Here is a 25,286-nt window from a genome sequence, read left to right as displayed (position 1 = left end):
TTGCAAAAATAAGGTAATGACTTTAACACTTTTAAAGCCAAGTGTCTTCAGAAATAACCTGTAGAGATAGAAGGATGTTGGCGAACTTCTAGAATTGCACTGAGTAGCCTCTGTTACGAGGAGAAGCTGGGTTGCCCTACACTGGACATGACCAGTTCCAGCCAGCTCCAGCAAATCCACTACAGGGCACAGCTGAGCCCCTCAGTTGCTGTGGTGGTACCTCGAGGTAAACACAGCTAAAGGGCAAAAATGCTGGTCGGGAGTGTGTGAGAGAGGAGTGAGGAAAGTGTGAGAAACAGCCATGTGAACACCAGATGAGAGCAGGAGGAGTAGGGGAGGAGGTGCACCGGGCACTGAGCAGAGTTCCCCTGCAGCCTGTGGATAGGACCACACCGACCAGATATCCACACTACAGCCTGTAGGAGGACCCTGTCATTAGCAGCTGGATATGTGCTGAAGGGGGCTGCAGCCTGTGGAGAGCCCTTTTGGGGAGCAGGTTTATCCTGAAGGGCTGCAGGCATGGAGACCTGTGCTGGAGCAGAGGCTGAGTGTGAGGAAGGAGCAGCAGTTAATGCATTATAAACTGACAGCAACCCTCATTCCTCATCCCCCTGTGCCTGTGTTTAATTCTACATTTGTTTTTCACCATCCATCTCTAATTGGCAATAAACTAATTGTCACCAAGTTGAGTCTGTTTTGCCTGTGATAGCAGTAGGTGAGTGATCTGCCTGTCTTTACCTTGACTCATGGGCTTCTCACCTTATTTTCTTCCCCTGTACAGAGGAAGGCGAGTGAGGTTCTGTATGGCTGGGTGGGGGTCTGGCATCCAGCCAGTATCAAGTCATTATAGACATAGCTTGTGATTAATATGTGTTTGAAAGAATAAGAAGGGACCAAGGATTGTTCCTAAGCAGAGGGAAGATTTTACTGTCTGTGCTTAAACTTTGGGAAAGGAAGAAAAATCTAAAGAGGAAATAACAGTGATGATGCTCATCCAGAGGAAATAATGTCAAGGAATGATACAAGGAGGAGCAGACTATTTAGAATAGCAGTGTTCAGGCTGTATTCTGAAAACTAAGCAGTAACTCCAGAAAAAAATATGCTGATGACTAAATACTTCTCCTTAGTATTTAATAGGGCACAAAAGACCATGGTTTTAGACCTATCTTGTCTGGTAAAATCCTTACCAAGCATAGTATTCATTAGTAAAACACATATTTGGATTCAGCTGATTGAGAAGATTTTTCCATTAATGATTTTAAATATTATTCACCATATAGAATACAATTTGAATCTGTGTGGTGCTTCATTTCATGATCTTTTCTGTTCAGTGTTTTTTCAGAAATTAGCATGTTTTTAGCCATTTTCAAATTTGTAGGGAGAGGACATAATTCTTCTACAGTTTGGATCTGCCATGGATTAAATGCTTTAGAAAAAAATTATTTTAAGATGTGCACTTTTTGAAACTTGGCTGAGGTTTTTGACTTGCTTTTTTTCCTAGCTGAATAGTCACAGCCTTTGCCTATTCTAACTGGTTTTACATGGAAGCTGAAATGCAGTTTTCATGTGTACTTTTTAAATTATTTTTTTCAATAATACAGCATGAGCCTTGAAGTAAACTTTCTGTGTTTCAGTTTTTGTTAGCACCTCAACATAAGTATGTATAGAAAGTGTTCATATAACTTTTCCTTCCTGGCATCAGATAGGTTCTTTTTTAACTTGCTCTCACAGTCAAGATAAACACTTTGGTGTTAGCTTCACTTCTCAATGATTGTAATGTTGTTCTTATATTGATACATGCTGCTTACTGAAAATGGTGAGGAGATTTTATTTGGTCTTGTTACCTGTTACATGACACTGCTTTCACTGATTTCTCCTTTTTCTATCATGTCAGATAAGCTACTTCTTAAGGTCCTCAGCATCATATTTTAACAGCTCTTCATGTGTTATGCCTTCTCTGTTTAACAAGATAGTGGTTTTGTCTGTTGCTTCTTAAATTATCAAATACACACCTCTCCTGCTGTCCAGTTTGCTGTCTCCTGTTGTGAGGCAGTTCCCTTGCTTATATGTGAACACAGTCCCCTTTTGAGCTTCTGTCTGTTTTAAAAGCAATACCATGTTGTAGATGCAATTTACTGTATTCTGGTAATTGCTTGTGGCCCTCTATCATTTCTTGTCCTTTACATATTGTTCTGGAATGATCTTCTGGATTTCCTGTTGGAAACTAGAGAGGATGGAGAGGTATTTGGAGTTTGAGTGAATACATCCAGATCCAGAACCTATTGAATGACCTATGAGAACATACAGGCAAATCTGTAGACGTGGTAACTTCTCTGAACATCCTTTTTGTAAAGGAAGCTGTAGTTTATTCAGGTACTGTGTAACTGGGGGATTTCAGGAAGTTGCAGAATGGTTGGAGGAACACTTTTTCCTGAATTCCATGGGGTTGGTGGAAAAACTAATCCACAAACCAGTGGTTAAATTGTGCCTTGCATTATAGGAAAGTTCACACTGTTCACATAGAAAAAGATTGTGTATTAAGATCTGTTGAGCTGGCAAACATTATTTAGGACAGCGTGGCTTGCCATCTCACTTTCCAGGGTATAACTCTTCATGTCCACTTTTATAAGAGGTATTTAAGGTGCAATTAGTGGAGACTGATATCTTTATCAGGCTTGTGAATGTGAAGATGCTTGCAGATAGACATCAGAGCTGCAAAGTATATACTGGTACTGTCCTATCAGATGAAGCAAGGGGCAAAATGCATGACCTTGTATTCTGAGTGGAAAAGAAATGAGCTTGGGGTGGTTTGTCCCTATATAAATACTACTTTAAAAAAAAAATTCTGTAAGCATGGGTTACAGCACTTGCATCAGTGGAATATATATGTGCAAAGCACTTTACATAGGAAGAATAAACTTAAGTAGTTTTTTTATATAAGGCTTTTTTTTTTCAAAAGCTGAGAATTAGCATATTCAGTAGCTTTACATATTCTTATATAAGACACATAAATTTAGACAAATTTTTTTAAGAAAATCTTTCACTTAGATTATAAAACTTGAATTTTCTCAGTTTTCATTTAAGTACCTTTTGATTGACACCATCCTTAAGCTCACCTGGAAAAGATTAGTTCTGTTAACTTGCTTTGAGCTGCAGTAAGAGAAGGGAGAAGAAACATCAGGTTTTGTGTTTCAGTTTATAACTACCACTAAAGTCTTTGTTAATGATTAAAAGGTAACTGATTGTCAGAGGAATTCAGATCATTCAAACTTTTTCCCTTAAGAAAACTTTGTAAAACCTAAGTCAACCAAAATGTATCCCTTCATGAAATGTCTTTTGTAAAGCAACGATTTCTCATGATTTTTGCAATTGTTTTGTTGGAGGAAATAAAACAGGTAGTACTTAATATTTAACAGTTGTAAAATTAAATTTTATGAATATAGTTCTCCTATAAGATTTTATTGCTGTGTTAACTTCAGTCCACGGAAGAGTAAATAATGTGGTCTAGTAGGATGAATCAGAATTAGCATTAGAGGTTTTATGGAATCTGACTTAAAGGACTGGAATTTTGAAATTCAAGAATTGATTTTTTCCCACAGCTAAATGTGAAAGCCCATTCAATTGCTGAATAACAATGTGCAGCTGTACTAAATTTTTCTTAATCTTGTATGGAAAAAAATTACTGTCATCACAAAAAACCCAAAAAACCTTCTGTGTCAAAGCTTCAGTGATAAATAGCTTTGTGTTGCTGAATTAGGTAAGTACAATGGTTGTCTTCACTCAGTTAATATGTTATTACAGTATATAATGCTGGTGTATTTGTAAACTGCAGTTATCTTCATAGCAGTGTATGGTATTGTTAATAACTGTACGAGATAGGCTAGGCTAGATAACAGCCTCTGTCACATTTATGCTAGTAACATTCATGTCAGAGAACTAAAGAATGGTAGTTCTCATTTTCTGTAGGCCTTTACTATTTGTCTTGAGTCCTAGTGCCCTGCTCAGTATTTTCTTATGAAAAACCTTCAAAATTTTAAAGTAAGTTCACCATAGGTAAGTGGGAATAGCAGCACAAGCACACTTTAATAGTTCTGATATGCAGACTTGAGTTGGATCTACTATGAACTGCCCTGACTTTCCTTTGTAGGAAAAAGAAGAAATGACATTTAGAGTAGTGACAGAGCAAACAAAAGTTTCTTCATTCAAGTGCTTACTTTTTTTCCCATGGAGTACTCCTGAAGGTTATGAAGAATAGAAAAACACTTAAGCTTCCCTGTGTGATTTGTCTTAAGGACTTGAACCAGTAATTTTTTAAGCAGATCCTGCTCTGAAGCTTGTTACATGAATACCTCAGGCTTGAGAACTGTATAGCAGGAAGGATTTTGTGGCAATACAGTCAGATATGACTCATGAGACCTGAGCCTGGCTATGGACTTCCTCAGTAACTGTAGCCAAGTAAATCTTTATTCATGTAAACTGTTCTTGCTTGTTTAGAATTTAAGAGCTAGTATCAGTTGGCTTTATGCAGAAAGATCTGGGATGGTTTAATGCTTGCATTTGCCTTTATTTTGGCAGGTGCCTCAGAACAAAGCTTAGGAGGCATACAGAATGGGTGTTTGGGGATGCTGAAGTCCTGTTTCTTGCAGCTTATTCTTTCATGTAATTATATCTTACGAGGAGTAGCTGAGGGAACTTGAGTTGTTTAGTCTGGAGGAGACTGAGGGGAGACCTCATTGCCCTCTACAACTGTGTGAAAGGAGGTTGCAGAGAACTGGGGAGATGAGCCTCTTAATCAAGGACTAAGTGATAGGACAAAAGCGAATGGCCTCAAGTTGCACCAGGGAAGGTTTAGACTAGATATTAGGAAGCATTTCTTTACAGAAGGGGTTGTTAGGCATTGGAATGGAGCTTCCCAGGGAGGTGGAGTCCCCATCCCTGGAGGTGTTTTAAGAGTAGGGTTGACATAGTGCTGAGGAGTATGGTGTAGTTCGGAGCTGTTAGTGTTGGGTTGATGGTTGGACTGGATGATCTTTGGGGTCTTTTCCAACCTAGACAACTCTGTGATTAAGCTGTTTAGGGTTTTTTTTAAATGCTGTCTTTAGAAGGAGCCCTTGGTGTGTGCACAGCCTGCCTCTGCCACAGACTCTTACAGTCTTTGCAATTCACCTTTGAAAATGTTGTAAAGGTTTTTAGGTGCTCCCATTCACAATGTCATGTCAGTCTGGGTTGTGTTCCCCAGTGGCCTCTCAATTTATGTATGTGTGCTGCCTGAGGCTGTTGCAGAGTGGAGGTGTTAGGAAAAAGCAGCTGAAGTTCTGTAATATGCTTTAGATCCTCTGGGTAGATAGTGAATTCCTGCTTTGTTCCTGCTTCCCTGCATGACTAAAACATTCCTTTTTCTCACCTTATATTGGTTGTGAAAGGGCAGTAGGACATACCCTGGCCTCAGCACAGGTCCTTAACTTGTTACAGCTGAAAATCCCTATTTATCTTCCAGTGTCTTGTCAGGTGGCTGGCTAAGAACTGTACCACTTTATAATTGCTTCTCAGCTTAAGGACGAAAATGAACAGTAGGCTAGAAACAGGGAACTTCAGAGAAAATGAGATCTAAATGAAATGAGTAGAGATCTACAGGAAGAAAGTGAAGAGAAATGGATAAACTTCCAGTAAGTGTAAGGAGAGGCTTAAATGAGTATGAGGATGTTAGAATAAAGGACAGACCTGGAAAGTGGTGAATAATGCTTTGTAGTCTCTGCTAGATGCAGCCACAGAAAACAATAAAGGCATTTATAGCAAGAGGAAAACCAAGGAAGTTTGTCCATAGCTCAGTGGGGAGGAGAATGTTAACATGATACTGAAAAATTGCATACTGAAGTCTGCCAAGTTATCACTGAAGATGAAATGTGAACCCATTCCTGGTTGAGAAGAAGGTTAATCAACAAGAAATTCTTGTCTTGTGTTAAGAACAGGTCACATATGATTCCAGTGTTTCATTTGCTCTTGGTAAAATGCATATTAGAGAACTTGCCTTTCATGTTCAGTTAATACAGGGTTGTGATGATGGGGCTTGTCTTTACAAATAAAGCAGAGGAAAAGGGTGGGGAAATGATGGGTCTGGTTTCAGTTGCCAAAAAATACCGAAAATGGGCAATTAGTAAGTACTATAAGATGGTAAATAGGTAATGTGCATCTGTCAAAAACACATCATGTATCACTTGCCCAACTTAATTTTGAAGCAGTATTTAGCCTTGTTAGTGGATATTTCTTATCTTTAAGCAACTCCTCTAACAGAACCACCTGATCAGCTGGCTTTTTTGGTAACATTTTTTGGTAGCACAGTGAGCTGAGTATAATCCTAGACCTGATGTTTCGATGGCATGGTCTATTAACTATAGCTAGTGCAGAAGTGTGCATGCGGTGGATGGCCCAGAAAAGTGTTTAAAGGTTTTTAGCTAGACCTTAAGAAAACATTTCCCTTCCCTGTCTCAACAATGAGGTATAGATTTTCAAATATATTAACAGTTATTATGCAAAGAAAGGGAATATGTAAACCTGCCTTTGTAAAGGGAAGAGAAGTGATGGTCTTAAATCACACTAGATGTTTAGGTTACAGATGGGGGGGGTAAAGATAGTTGTGTAGTGAAGGAAGTTGTGTATGGAAGTGTGGAATCAGTAGTACTGCAAGCTTTTAAGATGAGTTTTGGCAAGTCATTCTGACTGCATGGCATGGAATTGCTTTTTACTTCTCCCAAAGGAGCTTCAGAGAGAGATCAGGCAGAGGAATGCTATCATGGCAGGAAAAACTTCGTTAGCTAATTCTTGTACACTGGCTTTTTGTGTAATTTTTATTTTTGGACAGTCTTTGATTGTTGTAGATGCATGTCCCCCACCACATGGCTAAAGCAGGACCTGGCAGATGGGTGGCTGGGAACAGGCATATAAGCCTGACAGTGATGTGGCACTTTTGCTACCTAAAGCAGATTAATATCTATCTTGCATATAGTAGTAATAATGTAGCAAATGCAGTTTGAAGAGAAGGGGCCTAAACTAGAAGCCTTGATGTCCTGTATTGGGTTTATTTGGCAAGGTTTTGTTAGCAGGGGGGCTACAGAGGTGGCTTGTGTAAGAAGATGACAGAAGCTGCCCCCATATCTGACAGAGGCACTTCTTTCTGGAGTCACGACAGACCTGCTGGTGACCAAAGCTAAGCTAAACAGCAATGATGGATAACATACATAAGAAGGGTCAAAAATTGCTGCACAGCAGCTGGAAGAACAGGGGAGGAAGAATATGTGAAAGAAACAACTCTGCAGACACTAAGGTCAGTGAAGGAGGGGGAGGAAGAGCTCCAGGTGGTGGAGCAGAGATTCCCTTGCAGCCTGTGGTGAAAACCATTGTGAGGCAGGCTATGCCTGTGGAGGTCCAAGGTGAAGCAGATACCCAGCTGCAGCTTGTGGAGGATCCCATGCTGGAGCAGGTGGATATTCCCTAAGGAAGTTGTGACTATGTGGGAAGCCAGTACTGGAGCACACTGCTGGCAGGACCTGTGGCCCTGTGGAGTGGAGCCCATGCTGAAGCAGGTTTTCTGGCAATACTTCTGACCCCTTGGGGGGCCCACACTGGAACAATCTCTTCCTGAAGGACTGCACCGTGTGGAAGGGACCCATGCTGGAGCAGTTCTTGAAGAACTGCAGCCTGTGAGAAGGACTCTTGTGGGAGTTTGTGGAGGTCTGCCTTCTATTGGGAGGGTCTCCATGCTGGAACATGTGAAGAGTGTGAGGAGGAAGGAGTGGCAGAGACAATGTGTGATGGACCGCAACCTGCATTCCCCATTCCTCAGTACTGCTCAGGGGAAGAAGGTAGAAAAAACTGGGACTGAAATTGAGCCTGGGAGGGAAGGAGGGGTGAGGGAAAGGTGCTTATAGTTTTGTTCTTGTTATTATTGTACTCTGATTTAGACTGGCAGTAGATTAATTTCCTCAAGACAAGTCTGTTTTGTCTGTGATGGCAATTGCTGAGTTACCTCCTTGTCCTTGTTGTACTCAGTTGGATGTTTGCCAAGGAGTATGTTTGAACTGACAGTGTCAGGGGCAGAAGGCAGATTAGATAGTTGTGTTGTTCACTGTACTTTCCTTACCAGCTTCATTAAAATACCAGTAAAAGCTTTTTAGTGTTTAAGGCATGTGAACTGAAAGTTAAATGTGTTTGAGTGGTGATACTGGAAAGGATTGCATGTTGCCCCATTATCTGGACAATTCTGTCTTACATGGTGAAAATAGTTGAGGCAGAGGGTGCCAGTTTTAGTTCCCGCTCTTCCTTGTCATTTTGCTGTAGTCTGCTTTTATGGTTCTGTCCTGGTGCTTTTTTGCTATGATGTAATGTGCTCCTTCCATTTAAAATCAGTACTGATAACAATAACCTTAATTTTTACCTTTTTTGAAATTAAAAAACATACATATAGGGATATCTTCCTGACTGTGTCCAGTAGTCAATTTGCTAAAGGATTTGTATCAAAGTATGTAGTTTTGGTCAATGTTTGTATGGAACTTTTGTGACAATTTTATTTAATAAGAATGTATTGAACATCTTTTATGTTTCAGAAGACTGATGTGTTTTGTGATGAGAGTGCATGTTCATTATTTGATAGCTACATAAACCAATTTAGAATCTGGGATGAATTTAAGACAATATAGACCAGGTTTTCTAATTACACTGTGTTAGAGTGTCAAAATATTTTGAGGTATTGATCATGTTGCTAATCTTAGCTACTCTTACACTCTTTTCTATCACAGCCCCATGACTTTGACGAATGCAGATTTGATATTAGCGTAAACGATAGTGTTTGGTACCTCCGAGCTCAGGACCCAGACCACAGACAACAGTGGGTAGATGCAATAGAACAACACAAGGTATGTGTATTTTCTGACTTTCTCTCATCAGATCTGGTGATGCTTGCAGAAGGTTATAAGCTTCCCTGTACAGTCATTAAGTACTCAAGGTATTTGACAGATAAAAGCTGCAAGATTGAAGCTATCTGTTCCATATGTTTCAAAGAATTGATTTGCTTGTTCATAAATAGTTTAGAGAACTGGGAGCTGACAACTGTGAACATTTCTTGAGGTCTCTAGTTTGAAAAAGAAAAAGCTTGCAATATGTTTGAGTGACTTTTTAATTGTTTTGCTCATCCTCTCACTGATTATTGGATTGTTTTATATCTGTCCTAGATGTTAAACTTGTTTGTCTTAGAGTCAATTCTCTTAGGTTATCATTCTGGTTTTAGGCTCCTCTCTTTCATCATTTGGCTGCTTTTACTGCTTTTACTTTTGTCTCCTTGTCTTTTAAGACCCTACTCTTCATCAGCATTTTGGTTCTGCTTTCCTGATCTATTCTTTGCCTTCAAATGGAATCAGTTAATTTCACTTTACCTGAAGGGCTTGAAGGTCAGGTATTTTTAAAGTAAGTAGCATACAAAACATCTGTTACGCTTTCAGGTACTGCCCCAAGATGTTGGGTTTACCTACAGCAGCTAGCACAATGCAAATTCTGCATCTGAGTTGTACAGGCATTAGAGGAATACAAATTAAAATAGACATCTAAGTAGCTATGTATTTTTACCTTGAGCTTCTTGAAGTATTCCTTGTATAAGCACTATGTGTAATTATTGCCTTTTATTGGGCAATCCTTACAATAAGCAGTACATGCTCTTAAATTTAAGTGCTGACCTTTTGATAATTGTTCTCTAAAGAAAAAAAAATCATCTCAATTAGAATATTTGTCCATTTATATCTTGGCATTTTGCCTTCACTTTGTTACAGAGGTAACATTAAAGCATAAAAAATCAAGTTTCAAACCAGTTTTTTTTTTTTCTGTAGTCTAGTGAAAAAATGCAGAGTTAATCATGAAGTATTCTTGAGACAAAAACTGCCATTTGTTTCTATTGAAATACCTGAGAGAAATGTCTCAAGAGGATACACTGAACAAGTTACTGGATTACACATCCATAGAGCTGGCATTTCAAAAACTGTTTTACAGGTATGGGGGTCTTCAGGTATGGAGTTGTGGGGACATGGAACTTGATAACCATGGGCTAAAATTCAGAGTATGCTTGGTGAACAATTTAGCTGGTGACATGCAATTTAATCTGAAGTCTGGACAAACAGAAATGTAGGCTGGGTCATTGCATGCTACCATGCAGGAATGAAGGAGGAAAAACCACAAATCCTGTCTTAAACTCTACTCTGCACAACCACAAAGGGTAGTCTTTTTCATGCTGTTCTTTTCCCTCTTTTAAGGCTGTCCCTAAGACTTGCTGAGTTCAGAGATGACAATTTTATGGAACTGTCTATTTATAATATTGAAATACTGAGTAGTAATTTAGACTTTGCCATTGTGTGTGTAAATTTGTAATTGTTTTTCTGTGTAATTTACAAAACTCCCCACTTATATTTATCGACACTGAATTGTCTTTCTGTATTATTGCCAAGATCCTGTCATGAAGTACCTATCTGCTTTTATTTTTCTGTGTAGTATTACTGGTAAACTTAAGTCATCTTACTCAGGCTCCTTTTCAGATTGTTAATGAGTGAGGGGCATGAATTCTAGCATTCCAAAAGTGACCTCACTTTGTGAAGAAGCCTGATTAATTATGCAGTTGAGTTTTTCCACTTAAAAAAAAAGAATACAGATTTTTAGACAGTTTAAACTTCCATGTTTTGCAATAATTTGGTAGTTCTTTAAAAAAAAAAGTTGTTAAATTATACTGGATCTCTGTATTCACATTTAAGGAGTGGAATTAGAGGTTTCTTGGATAATTCCACTACCCATGTTTTTCAGTATTTACTTAGGATTGGGATAGGGGTAATGAGTGCTTTTTTCAGTATTTTATTAATGTTATCTTCTTGCTTATTGCTACAAGAGAGTTGTGTTTTGGAATGTTACACAAACTGAAAAAAAAGTGTCTGCAAGTAGAAAGTGGAAATAAAACTCTTTATATGCTGAACTGAGAAGAAATAGTTCAGTTTGCATCTTGCTGTCCTAACATGATAACACTGGACTTGACTCTTCTGATTCTGGCTTTTTCAGTATGTGTAGTTTGCAGTTTCATGGCTATTCAACATTTTTCAGTTTCTTGGATACTGATTTTTACTCTAGTGTTTACAGTGTTCAAGACAAATAGCAGTTGTTCCCATTCTTAAATGGAGAAGCAAATATTATGGCACCTCACTTGTAAATAAATCATAAAACCATTTAATATATTAAAGCAATACATTATTTAAAAAATTCTCCTTGTAGTATATAGCTAAATACCATAATCAAGACAAGGCAAGGAAACAGGAAAAGATAATGCTATCTTGTAACAATAGCTCAGACTCAAGTTAAAATAATTTAATTAAATCTGAGAAAATGAGGATTGCTGGTTATTTCAATGTTTCTTAAAGAATGTGTCTCCACATGTCTTGTTTCTATATTTTCAAACTTGAGTGGTTAGTGCTGTATCCTCTAATTTATACAGAACTTTGTAGGAAAAGTGTACTGCTTCTTAGTAATTTGGTAGAATCTGAAAAATAGATTTTATTGGAGTCTGGAAGTTAATCCATGCAACTTTTCACCCATCCTTTCATTTTCTTCAGTTCTTGTGGAAGTTTTATATTTAAGCATTAAGAGTTGATAGTAGAAGAAGATGGGCTTTTGAAGCAAAATATCCCATTTCACTGAAAAGTTCCGATTTTTGTCTGCTTACTCTGAAATCTTTCTGAAGGAACTTTCCTGGCCAGGTTACCAAAACTCAAGCCAAAGTTCCTTGACAAGCTTTTTGTTACCAGATAAGAGTTGTTTCTGTCTGAGAAGTAGGTTCTTGAACAGACATGTAATAATTTGAATAAAGTTGGGAGAGGAAATTACTTCCTTTACTAAGCAGTCATTTTTATTAAATTGAGTCTCCTGCTATATAAAGTCCTTATTTTTGTTTGTTTTTAAAGTTCTTTGTTGCTCAGTGAGTGGGTAGATAGTTCTGGTAGGCTGCTTAAGCTATTTGCTAACAAAAGTATGTTTGTGAGACTTACTGCAGCATGTCACAAGGTTGTTTATCTTTAGAGTAGGAAAGATGTACTGAAACTTTGTGACTGTGTTTCATTGTGCTCCAAACAGAGAGAACACTGATTTAAACTAATTTTATATTAAATTTTGGTATGAGCAGAGTTAGAAAAACTTTCTGCTTAGTAACACCAATGAGTAGCTGATCGCTGAGAAATGTAAAACATCTAATGTTCAAGCATAAAAACTGTTAGAATTTGCTGCTCTTTTAAAATCATTGCATTAACCTATTATTCTGTTGAGATTCCTAATTACTTGCTAGATGAAATGCTTTGGGTACAGCTTCTAAAAGGTTTGTTAATTTCTGAACTGGAAAAGGGAAAAGTCTAGAACAGTGAGAATACCATCAGCAAGGCAAATGAGGAAATATTTAATGTGTAACCAGGAATCCTTTCTTCTACTTCAGTGTTTCATTAAATGTGCTGAACAGATACTTATCTGTAGAATATCTGGTTGTAAGGGTGTGTATCATTAGGAAGTTTCTCTGTTCTCTGAGACAGTCAGGTCTAGGATGACTGATGACCTTTTCTTAGATGGATCTTATGGCAGTGTATATTGTTGAATTCAAGACCAGACTAGGCTTCCACTTTTCTCAAGTGTAAAAACATTGATGGTGCATGAGCACCAAGGTGTTGATGAGGCTTTTAAAAAGTTGCTCTCTTATTAAATTATGGCAGGACTGATTCCCAGTCTCTTCTATAGTTTGAAAATGGAGTATGGAATTTCTAACCTAAGATTAGAGAAACCAGCTAAAGTGGTGTTAGTTCTGTGCTGTGCTGTTAGTTCTTCCTGTAAAGAAGATGGATTCTTGCAGCATGTAGCTTCTAACAAATAAAACAAATGTGTGCTATGTAGTATCAATAAACAAGGTTTACTTTTTCACTGAAATGGAAGAGTGTTTCTTTAGACATACTAAACTTAAGCCAAGTTTTCATTCTTTACCCTCTACTCTGTAGACTTGATATGTTAACATACAAACTTGCATTACTTAAAAAATGTAATTTAGATAATAATTTAGATGAGGGGAGTGAATTGCTGTTTGCAGTAAGAACCATCTAGATAATTAAACTTATTTTGAGCAAATTAACTTGAACTTCTGAGATCCAGATAATGATTTCTTGTAATGTTAATCTAACACCTGAGTTTAGAACTTGCTGAGAATTTGTTTCGAAATTAATGTTTCATGAGAAACTCGGCATCAGCTCAGGGTTGTCCCATTTTTGTTCCATCTTAGTCTTCATTTTTTCCACACAGATTCTGCACGTGTTCATCATTGACTCTCTCTTCAGCAAAATTAAATTTACAGTGTTTTATGTCCTGAATTTTCAAAATCTTGTGTTTATCAGACTGAAATACTGTTTTAAGTGTTGCTGAACTTCTTACAATACCTGTCTGTGGTGTGTTAAACAGGAAAAGGTTATTCTCCAGAGGGCTATCTAGATATCCAGCCAGTTTTGGCATGTAAGGAGTAGGTAGGTTCCATTTTTAATTTTGAACTGATGATATATAAGGTATGTATCTAGAACAGGAGTCATGAATTCCAAAGTCTGGCTGTGGAAGGCCTCAGATCACTACCTTGAAGGAGTGACTGCTGTTTTCACTGGAAGAGAAGCTATCAGCTACTTAGAAGAGGGTTACACAGAAACATTGGGAAGAGTAAAACTCATAAAATGTCTCTTCTAGCAATTTTTTTCCTCCGTATAACTTGGGGGGAAGAGAGTATGGCAGCCTCAGGGGGGAAAAGATAATTTAGCTTGTAAGTAATTCTAATTTTATTAAATTCTTAATGTACTACAACTTTTTAAATTATCAGTTCTCAAACTCAGTAAAATGCTTCACATCCCAGTTGTTTGCATTGTTTAAGTACAGATCTAGTTAAGATGGTGAAAAACCAAAAAGCTGGTTTTGGCAGGCTAGTAAAGCCAAATTTAGGCATAAGTATTAAAACAGTTGATTCACTTCCTTTAGACACTGATACATTTGCAAACAAGTAAGCCAGAATTGGGACTCTTAGTTTTGAGGTTATTTTCTGAATGTGGATCCTAGTTCATAAATTAATTTATAAAGTTGCAGAGCAAACTTTAAATAGCGTAATTTTGATTGCAGTTAATAAGGGCATTTTAGAATATTGCTATGGAAAATAAAACAAAAACAAAAACTAAAAACATTGTCAGATTGAAACTTCCCAAAAAGTTTAACCACCTAAAATGTGGGGTGTTTTCTCCACATAACCTAAACATTTAACAGTTACCTTATGCACAGAGTATTAAAAAAAATTAATTTCACCCTTAGGGTCATCTTTGTGTTCTGTTTTCTGTTGTCAGTATACTGTGCTAAAGGAATTGCTGAATGTGCATTGAAAAAATATTACTGTTAACAGTAAGTAATTGTGTATGTAACAGTAACAGTAATTGTGATGTTGAAGCAAAAAAGACAATCAGGTAGGTGTCTGAGGAGAGGGCAAAGGGTAGAGGTGGGTTTTTGCTAGTCTGAGTGCAACACTATACAAAAGCAAAATTCCCCATGGCTTAAAACAGCACCATAGTGTTGTCCACTTGAGAAGCATCTTAAATACAACGAAATAACTCTGAGTACTCTTAAAGTAGCTCCCTCAGACTCTTCTAGTTGTCCCAATTAAAAGATTGAGTTAGTGTCAGATTGCTTAAATCTGTTGGTAATACAAATCAGCTTCTAGATAAACAGGATGAAGGACATCAGGTGAAATACTGAAGTAGACTATTAAATTACTTCTTAAAATTAAACTGGGCCTTCTGTCTTTTGTTTCTTCTCTCATGAACTCAAGTCTAAGAGCTTATGCAGGAGTAACTTTTTCAAACTCAGAGGAAACCTTAAGTTTCACTTCCAACTTGATGATAAATACCCAGAGTATCTCTATCCTCAGTGTTTTGTTCAGTAATTGGAATGCTGCACCTTCAGACTGAGAGCCAAGTGCATCTACCTATTCCTTCAACCTAATACTTACCTTAAGAAATTTCATATTAACAATACTTAATAAAGCTTTTTTTGAATACTATGTGTAAATATATCTATGAGATTATTTTTATTTAGCTATGGGGAGAAAACTCTGAAAAATGCTAATGGGTGTAACTTTCTCATACTACTATTTTATTAGCAGTAGATGCCAGAGCAAAAATATTTCTCACCGGTTAATCTGGTCAGAAACCAGAGTTTTAATTTGTGAAAGAGCTCAGGTTATTGACAGGAAAGGATGAGAATATAGGAGGGTACTACATTTGTAACTTTTTCCACAGGCTTTCTGCAATTGTGAGAACTGTAATATTCTGTTAATGTCAGGGTAATATTCTCCTTTTCTGCACCTCTAATCCTGCCCTAAAATTGAACTAATTTACTGACAGTGCCAGTAAAGACATGTAAATAAATTACTTCAAATCTGTTGCATGTCAGGACTGAAATTAATATTGGCAAGTTAATTCAGAATGAAGAGGAAAAGTGTATGCAGAGTAGGAATGCTATAGTAACATTTTGATTCAGCATACTGATGTAACATTTAAAGTAGAAATTAAACAAAAAGTATAAATATCTGGCATCAGTAAATGGTTTTATACTTTAAACTTAATTTCCTATTTTCTGGCAGATCTTTATGGAGCTGCTGAAATAAGTAGTTTGTTTGCATGGGCTATGTTTAAGTGTATGACAAAACACTGCAGATGGTCTTCAGAAGTCTACAGTGATGTTATGACCTTTATAAATCTGACATTTTTGGTACCAGTGTACTATATTGCTGACAAAAAGGTACCATCAGGTAATTTCTAGGAAATGGTATCTGTTTTAATTTGAGTGAATATTAATTATAAATGCGATCTTGTTGATTATAAAATTAAAACTTTCCAATAGTGTACTTCAAGCTGTATCATACAGGAGAGGGAGCAACAGGAGTAGTGTTTGTTGCCATTTTTCCATCTATTCTCCTGGAATTTAGGTGTTTCAGTAATGTGTGTTGGTTTTTTTAATTATTTGCTTCCTCAGCAGTGGTTGCTGAGGTCTGAAGAGGAAAAAATGTCTCCCTAATCTGTTCGTTTTTTTGGCGTTTAATCCGAACAACAGTTCTTCTGTCCCTAGTTCCCTCTATACTCATTCACAAATAAGACTGGTTTAAGAGGAAGCAATAGTGCAGATGAAGGAAAGAACAGGAGGTATGGGAGCAGGTAAATACTGTTTAACTTTGGTTTTTATTTCTCAAGTTCATAGTGAGGATTGTAGGATAGTGATGATGATGCCTCCATTTCCCTTGATATCGGTGGCCTAAGTGGAACAACTTTAAGTAGTCTTAGTGTCAGCTACTGTTCCCTGTCAAATTGATTTGGATTGCCTTGTGTTGTCTGACGCTCTTCAAAACATCAACAAAGTCTAAATTTTCCTGTTTGATGTTGGCACTTCAGATTGTATAGAATACTCTTTTCATATCACATACTGCTTCAGAAGCTAGTGCCCCACTCTCACTGTGGTGTTGAGGCACTGATTTGCAGTAGTGCAGGTTGCTGTAGAGGAGGCAGGAGAACAGCATTCAGGTATCTTTGTTAAACTGTAAAAAGCTGTTACCTGTTTACCAGATGTGTAGGCAAGTTGCTGATGAGTGATAGAGTAATGTGCTTAAAGGTGTTGCAAAAACATTGTAACTAGAAAACCATGAACTGTTGTTCAGTCTTATGGAGGAACTTGGATCTGCTCTTACTGCTGTTCTGTCACTGTTGTATGTTGACATAAAATATGTAACGTAAATTCTTGTATAGTCACATTTGACATCTCCCTTCAAAGCTACATTTGAAGTGTTTGCAAAAATATTCCTTGATAACTAAACAAGAAAATAAGTCCAGGCATAGTCTTCTGAACTCTGTAGTTCAGAAAGTTAAATAAGTTTATTTTGGATTGTGGCCTGAATCTCAGATTAAAGTGAGAAATACACAGAAGGATATAGCTGTTTCAAGTCTAAGCACCTTGTCTAGCTTTTCAGGTTCATTAGTGCTTTAACTGTCAATACTGGTGTTACCTAAAGCAAAGACTCTCAAAACCAAGATTGGTTTAGAGAGGAGATACTGCTTTATTCTACATATGGTGCTAGGTGGAAAATCCACAATCAAGCACACCATACAAAATAACTTCATAGTATTTATATGCTTCAAACTACATGATTATGTATTTACTATTGTGATTATGGGTTAGTTATTTATTATGTCTATCACTCATCGGTTAGTAACATGCTCACTCCAATTCAGTTAGTGGGTTTTGAATTTTCCATGCAAGCTCAAAGGGTGAGGGTCTTTATTTATTTGGGCAGGGGTCTTCGAAAGAGTGGATATGATTTTTACTACTATAGCAAGGATAGTTCTTCCAAAGAATAATCTCTAACTGATCTGTGTTTAACAATTTTAACAAGCTTCCATATTCCAGGATGTTTCTTTTCCTCAAGAATGGTAGCACCTGATTAGAAGTTCCTTACTAATTATTTATGGTGTGAAGAACAGACTGACCAAGCTGATGCATCCAATCTGTACTTATATTTGAGAAACATTTGTATGGGCAGTAATAGGTACTATGTGTGTCCTTGAGTGCAATGAGAAGCAGTTGTGTGGCCTACAATTCCCTGGTAAACAATACTTTCTTTCCCATGGATACCAAGCACATGAACTTTAAGCAACTCTGAACAAGGCCTCTTGTTCAGGGTAATACTAGCTTTTTCATTTTTGCTCTTTGGTGACATCTGACTAGTATAGGTATCAGAGGCAAAATAAACTCAAGTCCTCCCGAAGAAAGAGTCATAAAGTCAGTGCTAATTTTCCTAATATTAACTAGTCATCCTTATTAGATGCCATGTTTCCTTGCAAGTTTGACCAGTAAGCGTTGTAACGGTGAGGGATCATAGAATGGTTTTAGCCCGGTTTTGCTGTTAAAGGGATTTCTTCTTGACATTCACATTGAATCTGAGCTTCCCTTCATAGACCAGTTTTACTCAGTCTGGAGAGGAGTTTAGTCCCTTCACCTCTACAACACTTAAGATTTGTTGTCTTTTTCTGTTAGATAGAACACCCCCCCATTCCTCAGTTGTTGTTCATATGAACTCTTGATACCTTGTATGGCTCTCTTCCAAACTCAGTCCTCATCTTTCTTTGAGGTACAGCACCAAAATCGTAGGATCCTTGGTACTCCTACTGAGGATCCTACAGATGTTGTATAGAATGTAGGATTACTTTGTGGGTCTTGTAGACTACCTTGTTTTGTAACACCGTGATTTTTTTTCTCTTACTCAGCTTGAGAACCACTAAATCTGATTAATCTCTGGAACTGCCTGCAGATTGTTACCTGTTCTGTACTTGTGCAGTACAATACTTCCTATAACCAAGTAAACCTTGAACTTCACTTTTCTCCAGTGCACACAAGTGTTAAGTTTTTGCTGCTCTATCAACTTCAGTCTTTCCAGCTCTGTTTTCTTGGGTTTTGGTTTCTTTCCAGAAATAATTCTGTGCTGCTTGGGTTGTGTTCAGTTTCTTAAGTGATTGTGCCTCTTTTTGTACTTTCTAAAGTATGGAGACTGGCTGAGTAAAGAAAGGCTAGATCATTTAGCAGTATCTTGGTCAATACCTGAGCTTGCTTGCTTGTTCTTTTGGGAGCTGTTTATCTGAGTCTTAAGCTGTGTACATACGTGCACTTAAAATAATCTTAAATCTTTGTATCCATGAAAGCTGTGGTCACTGTCTGCCATATGCTCCTAATTAAATTTTTGCTTCATCTAGTCAGAGCATTAACAGGTCGACTTCTTAATCTTAGTAGAGAGGTCTTGAACTCTCCTTCCCTCAAACCTCTGCCCCCAAACAGTAGTGAACTTAGTTAAGATGGTTTACTCCTGTCTTTCCTTTAAAGTGAATAAATATATGAATTGACTTAATGCACATGAAAGATAAAGATACCTTTTGATCACAGTATAGCCAGACCAATGAACCAGGGTATTCTGAAACAGCTGAAGAATGCTTGAAGATTATAGGCCAAAATGCAAATTAGCAGAGCATTGCCTTGTGAGTGCAACCATGTGAAAGAAAACAATTTTCAAAGTGTTAACTCTGTATCAAATAGCATGAAAGGCTCAGGACACTACTCCTAAGCTGTTAAGAGTATGTCGGTCAATATTTTTGTAATGCTGTTTAATGAAGGGTGGTATACATGGCTAAAGTAAATGTGGTGCCAAGTTTAATGCTGAGTCTTGAGGTGACAGGAACTAAGCTACCAGACTAAACATGCAGCTGTCTGTGCAGTAAATAACCAGTCTCATTTCAATAAACAAGTGGCATTCTAGTAGTAAACTCAAAGTTGTTGTTAATTCATTTTGTGAAAACAACTGTAATAGATCACTTGTTTCTATAAAAGATTATATATATATATATATATATAAGGGTAATGTCGATGTTTATAACTGTTAGAATGACAAACTAGTTCTGGGAGTTGAGCTCTCTGTGGCAGAGTGGCAGCATGTTTTTGCATGGTGTCCCTGAAAACAGTATTGTTCATTGAGAGAGGCCTGTGTCAAGCTTGACTTTGGTGGTAAATGCCCGTTTGAATCAGGGTGAGCTCTTGATATCAAGAACAGAAGGATATAGAGCTGCTATGTGGAAGCAGTGAGTCATTAACCAGTTCAATGTTGACACTTGCTGAATAGATCTTCATGCTGTTGACTCAGAATTATTACTCATCAGCTCAAACAGTACTGTGCATTAACAGTTTAACGGAAAAGTCTTGGATGCTCTGTGTGTCTCCATCTACCAAATGCAGTCTTTTATTTCTAAAAAGTCTGTAAGGGGTGTTTTTATTCAGTGAGCTTTCATTACAGTGAAATTCATTGAGTTGGTACTAACAGAGTTACACCCTAGCCATAGGGAGTAGATGCTGCTCAGCCACATGTGTGGGATGCAAAGGTAACTTTTTGGTTCTTTTGAGAGACAGACATGCACACACCACTACCACCATCCCCTTGTGCCCCTTCTGAATAATATCTGCAGGAGCTAACATGATTCTAAAGAGCTGGGGGAGTTATTTTAAAAATACAAGAATTGGGGCATCTTCTCTTTAATTTAATGTCCACTTGCTGTTATTGGAAGCTCTTAAGGTAATTCTTCTAATATAATTTCTATGGTAGAACAGCAAAAAGATCCTTTTGTCTCTCTGAAAAAGTTAATGCTTGAAAATATGCATTTGCCATCGCTTTAGTGTCATCTAAGGGAATGGATTTACTGCAGAGGAATCAAAATTCTGGTGTCTTGAGCATACCTATTCTAAAGGGGAGGGAAGGAAGAAAGGTTTAATGTTTAACTGCTAGTATTTAAATATTGTCCTGGATTGATTGGTGCATAGGCATCAGAAAATGGGGGGGGGGGGGAATAAAGGGAGGGGTGTCTGACATCCTCCCAGCAAGCTGAAATAACTTGTGGGGATTTATGTATTATCTTAAAACTGGTGGTTTAAGCAAGCAAATAAAACTGAGGCTGTTCAGCTGATAAGAACTAGTCGTCCTGATGTAGATTATGATGCTGCTAGTGAAACTTGTAGATGCTATAGAGAAGCCATGCTTTCAGGGGAAGATTAGATAGAATCCTCAAGTTATTAGACTTTTGTTATTTCCAGTAAAGGACTCTTTTTTTAAAAATTGCATCAAATATCCTCTTTCAAGGAAGAAAAGTAAGCTTGGGTATGTCTTACACATTCCATTACTTCAGCACAGTCATCCGCGGGAACTCTTTAGTACATGTGATATTGCTTGTCACAATGTTACTAAATTTGCTAAGTGTACTTACTGCTGGAAACTGTATTTCCTGAAAGACTTCAGGGGGAAAGCCAGTGAATCAGCAGTTTCAGTTGACTGTACAAGCATATGCTGCAGCAAACCTAAATGCTGTCACTTCCAAACTGTTGAAGCTTCCCTTTCAGGGCAGAAAACCACCAGCTCTTTGTCTGTCTTGGCAGCCTTTTGCCACTCCTGGGCCCATGTTTGAACAGCAGCTATAAGTTGCAGTTTTATTAATAAGTAGTTACAGTTAAGACTGTTTAAAGCTGCACTAAAGCTTTCAATCCATTCTAGCCCAACACACTTGATCGATTAAGAAGAATGCAGATTGTTTCACTTTGGCCAGTCTAATCTATCTTTGCCTGTGTGTTCCAGTTATGTTTCATAACAATCTCTTTGGCTTTGAAAATAGATATTGTAAGTCTCTGAAGAATGCATCCTTATGGGGTGGAGACCTGAGTATCTAATTGGACTGCTCTGAGCAGGAGGTGGTACTAGAGATATCTTGCAACCTAGTCATTCTGATTCTTTGCTAAAACCAAATTTCTTATGTAGCAGTTCAATTCTTCCTCGCTCATGTCATAATATTTTCTACTTTGAAGCAAAAGCATTCCTCATTTCTGTCTTGAAAGATCTTTTTTTTTAACAAAGTGAAGTTTTATTGCCTCAACTTGCTAGTTTTCAGACTCTGTAAATAAAAATCTGGTTACACTATGTCTCCTTGAAGCTTTGCTTTATTCTTGCACTATTCAAAGATGCAGCTTCTCCTTATTTATATCCTTGTTTCTACCTGTTCTCAAATATGCTAAATGAGGTTAAGCAGAAAATAAAGTATCTATTTAATGTGTTTGGTATTAGTAGGTTTGAGGAAATCTGGGAAAGCCTGCCATTTTGAAATGTAAAAAGAAAGTTAAAAGATAAGCAACAACAGCTATGTACACTACACTTTCCATAATCTAATCAAACAACACATAGGATTTAAGGTTTGTGTAAGTATACCTTAATGATATTCAGTGATTTACTGAACTGGTTTATGTTTTAATTCCTGAAAAGAGGCTATCAGTCTTCTAGATATGTCTTTAACAGATCAAGAGAGGTCAGCTGACAGTACCAGTCATAGCCTCTCTTCTTCGAGTATCCATGTGAGTAGACAGGTGATGTGCCTGACGTAAAAACATGATCTGTTGTGTTTGGTCATATGAAGAGGAAGTCTGCAGTATGTGACCCGAGGCTGCAATTAGAAGCAAAACTTGTGTGTCACCTGGCTGGAAAGGTTTTCTGCCAGCCTCATTGATTTATAGTGTCTCAATATAAAACGCTTCAAGAAAGGTCTTGCATTTTTAGAGCCCTGTGATACATAGTCTACAGTTTTTGCTTACTCTCCTAGACTGTGTGCAGCTTTGCATCTGGAGTGCTTTTGGATGTAGATACAATAGCTTCACTCTTCTGCCACTTTTATGGCTGCTACTTTGTCATGCCTGAACTGAAATATATGCAGATCTGTCAGAATATGAAGATCTGATGCCAGAACATGCATTTTGTCACTGCTATGCAGAATAGACAGGGAATGCCTTGCCTACAATCAGGTGGGCATCTGCTTCCCCTCACTTAGCAATGAAGTGAAGCCAGCTTTTAACCTGTTGGGATTTAAAGGAGCTAACAGCAAGAATATCGCCATTCTCCTTAAGTCTTATGTCACTCATACATGCCCTCTGGTGTCTGCAGGCAGTAACATAAATCTTTAGAGCAACTTGTGAACTCTTAACACATGGGTGGCTTTCTCATGCTGAATGAATTCTTCAGGTGTATAGTGCTGTAAGGGAACCAGCAATGGGATTAGACTTCAGCAGTATGTAGAGAATCTATAAGTTTACAAAACTTATCCTGAGGATGTGCATATTGAATGTGTTTCTGCAGTTGCCTGGACTTTTCAAATAACAGTGTACAGTTAAGACACAAGTTTGTGCAGAAAGTTCTTCTAGAGCTTGTACAAAACACAGTGGTGATGTCATGAAACAAGACAGTTCAATTTATAGAAGATTGAATTAGAATAGGCTACTAAACTGTTTGTTTTATCACTGGTACTAATAAGTAATACTGATGCCTATTGCAGGGAGGTTTTTGTGTTGCTACTCAGCACTGCACAAGCATCCTTTATCTTGTTCATCTCTTTTTTACCCCTCTGGAGGCAGTAGAAACAATAAAGGTGACCCCCAGCTTGATGCACAACCTAATGATGACCAACAGTATTATTTACAGAACCGGTGATAATGCTTATCTTCAAAGTCCCTGAGCATTATAGAGCCTAGATACTTTGGTTTGCTTGCTTCTGGTGCACTAGAGCAGCCTTTTATGAGCCTTTTTTCGACCAGTTCCCAGGTTTTCCGTCAAGGACAGGGTAGGTACTGTGCTTGAAGTTGTTTTTCCTGTTGTCTTGCACAGAGGGTGTTGGCTTTCAGCAAAAGCAGTCTGTTTCTTTTTATATGAATGAATAATGATAGTGTAGGAGGTGATTTTTTACTGGCAGATTAAGTTGAATTTAATATTTTTACTGATATGTGTAATGCCAGATAATATTTTGTCAAATATTAGCTTTCTGAAAGTTGCATTGGATAAAACAGTTCTACAAACTCTGAAGTAAGCCTGCTTTTAAACTTGGGTGTTATGAGTCGATTAGATAACATTTCAAATTAAATGTCTCTGTCACTGTTGCATGACTTTTTATGAGTTTGGAAGGGTTTAGCTAGAACTTTATTTCTTCTGATGAGTCTCAAAGTGCATATGCATAAAGGGAAAACTAGTTTGGTTAGAACCTACTTAATGCATAGTCTGTTCATGAAATACTGTGCCTGTTCATCTGGCTTGTACATAACTCCTTTTCACAATTAGCTGTATGTTTGATAGCTGCAGAGCAGTTGAATGTGAAAGGTCTGCTCAGACATGATACTTGACAGAGGTGTCTGGTTTTTTTCTGTATGTCATGTATTAAATGTTCTTTTCTAAGGCTAAATTATATTGATCCTAACTACTTCATGTTAGATTGAGTTTTAAGAAATCTGTGCCTAAACATTTGTCAGTGTTTAATTTGGTGCTAATAACTTTGGACAACCTTAACTGGAAATTAACGTGGTATTAGTTAGGTTCACTGTTTTGAACTGAGTGATGTGACCAGAATAATTCCATTAATCTCTATTAAAACTTATAATTCATTGTCATTCAGCAATAATTGTCATTGTTACTTCTTGCATACTGTGTGGAAAACTTCATCCTCACTTAGCAATGTGTCTCAAATGTAATTATACAGGCTGAAGGTAAAACTACTCCGGTTTTAATTGTCAAGGAAAGGTTTATATGCACAGGGACTGAAGCAGAGACGGGGTAAGGGTTACTGTTGGGCTTTGACCAATAGTAACCTTTAGACGTGTCTGTTTCCTTTTTTTCTATTTCCCTCTAGTGGTCACACAGGATATTAACTTCGTAGAGGTTAAACACATGAATTGGTATCTTTTCAAATGCTTGCACATAAACTGACATAGAAGTAATGTGGGTGTATGGAAACTTAATTTGCCCAGTCCTGACCCGTTAGAATGCAGTGTACTATGATAATCTTGTGATGGGAGGACATACTCTTATGCTTCTGGTTGGTGATTTAACAAGCTTTTGGAAATTATCTGTATTTTTATCCTTTTGGATATCTAGATGTGCCTTTTACTTGATGCTGAATCATACGAAGCTCTTGACACGATCAAAATTTGCTTCTGAAGTTTTTTGAGGTGTGCATCTTTGCCTTTCTGCATCTGGGAGTAGGTCTTATGTCTAAGCATTTGAAGTGTTAAGATAATTTCAGTTTAGCATTTAGTTTTTATCATGTTAGACTTCTTGACCCACAGACCAACATGAGAATTATAGAATCAGGTCATGCTAGTCTTTGTAAACCAATTCATGTTTTCATTTAACGTTTTTACCAATGTTGGTACTTCCATTGTGTATCAGGTGTTTAACTTGCAAATGTTTCCTGTGTAAGCTCTTTTCTGGTTGTCATGCAGAACTGTCCTTTGTTTATCGAATTGTCCTTTCAGAACTTTGTAATTGATACTTTCTATCTAGTGTGTTAGTTTTTTGTAAAAGACCAGATTACTTCTGGACAGGATTATTGCCTAGTTAGTTTGAGTTTAAAACATGTTGCCAAATTGAGATGTGGTTGGAGATGGGTGTAGAACTGTACTGACGGCAGGATCCGTGTGCATAAGGAGCTTTTAAACCCCAGACCACCGACCAAGCGGAGTCAGAGGCCGTCATTCCATCCCTGCCGCTTCACGGAGGATGTTCCCTAAACGCCCGTTGAGCGTGGACGCCACGCGCGCTCCCGTCCCCGCGGCTGCCG

General features: G+C 37.6%; 1 protein-coding gene across 1 annotated transcript in view; it reads left to right on the top strand.

The window, feature by feature from the left end:
• The window catches only part of COL4A3BP (collagen type IV alpha 3 binding protein), a 70,254-nt gene that overhangs the window by 8,437 nt on the left and 36,531 nt on the right, over positions 1-25,286 (top strand). Inside the window, exon 2 of the mRNA XM_026866558.1 lies at positions 8,793-8,909. The gene's annotated coding sequence lies outside the window, so the exon portion shown is untranslated. The remainder of the gene's footprint in view (positions 1-8,792; positions 8,910-25,286) is intronic.

The sequence above is a fragment of the Athene cunicularia genome (assembly GCF_003259725.1).
Source record: "Athene cunicularia isolate RWA chromosome Z unlocalized genomic scaffold, athCun1 chrZ_part3, whole genome shotgun sequence".
NCBI classification, from domain to species: Eukaryota; Metazoa; Chordata; class Aves; order Strigiformes; family Strigidae; genus Athene; species Athene cunicularia.
This window is presented reverse-complemented; position numbering and strand designations above follow the sequence as displayed.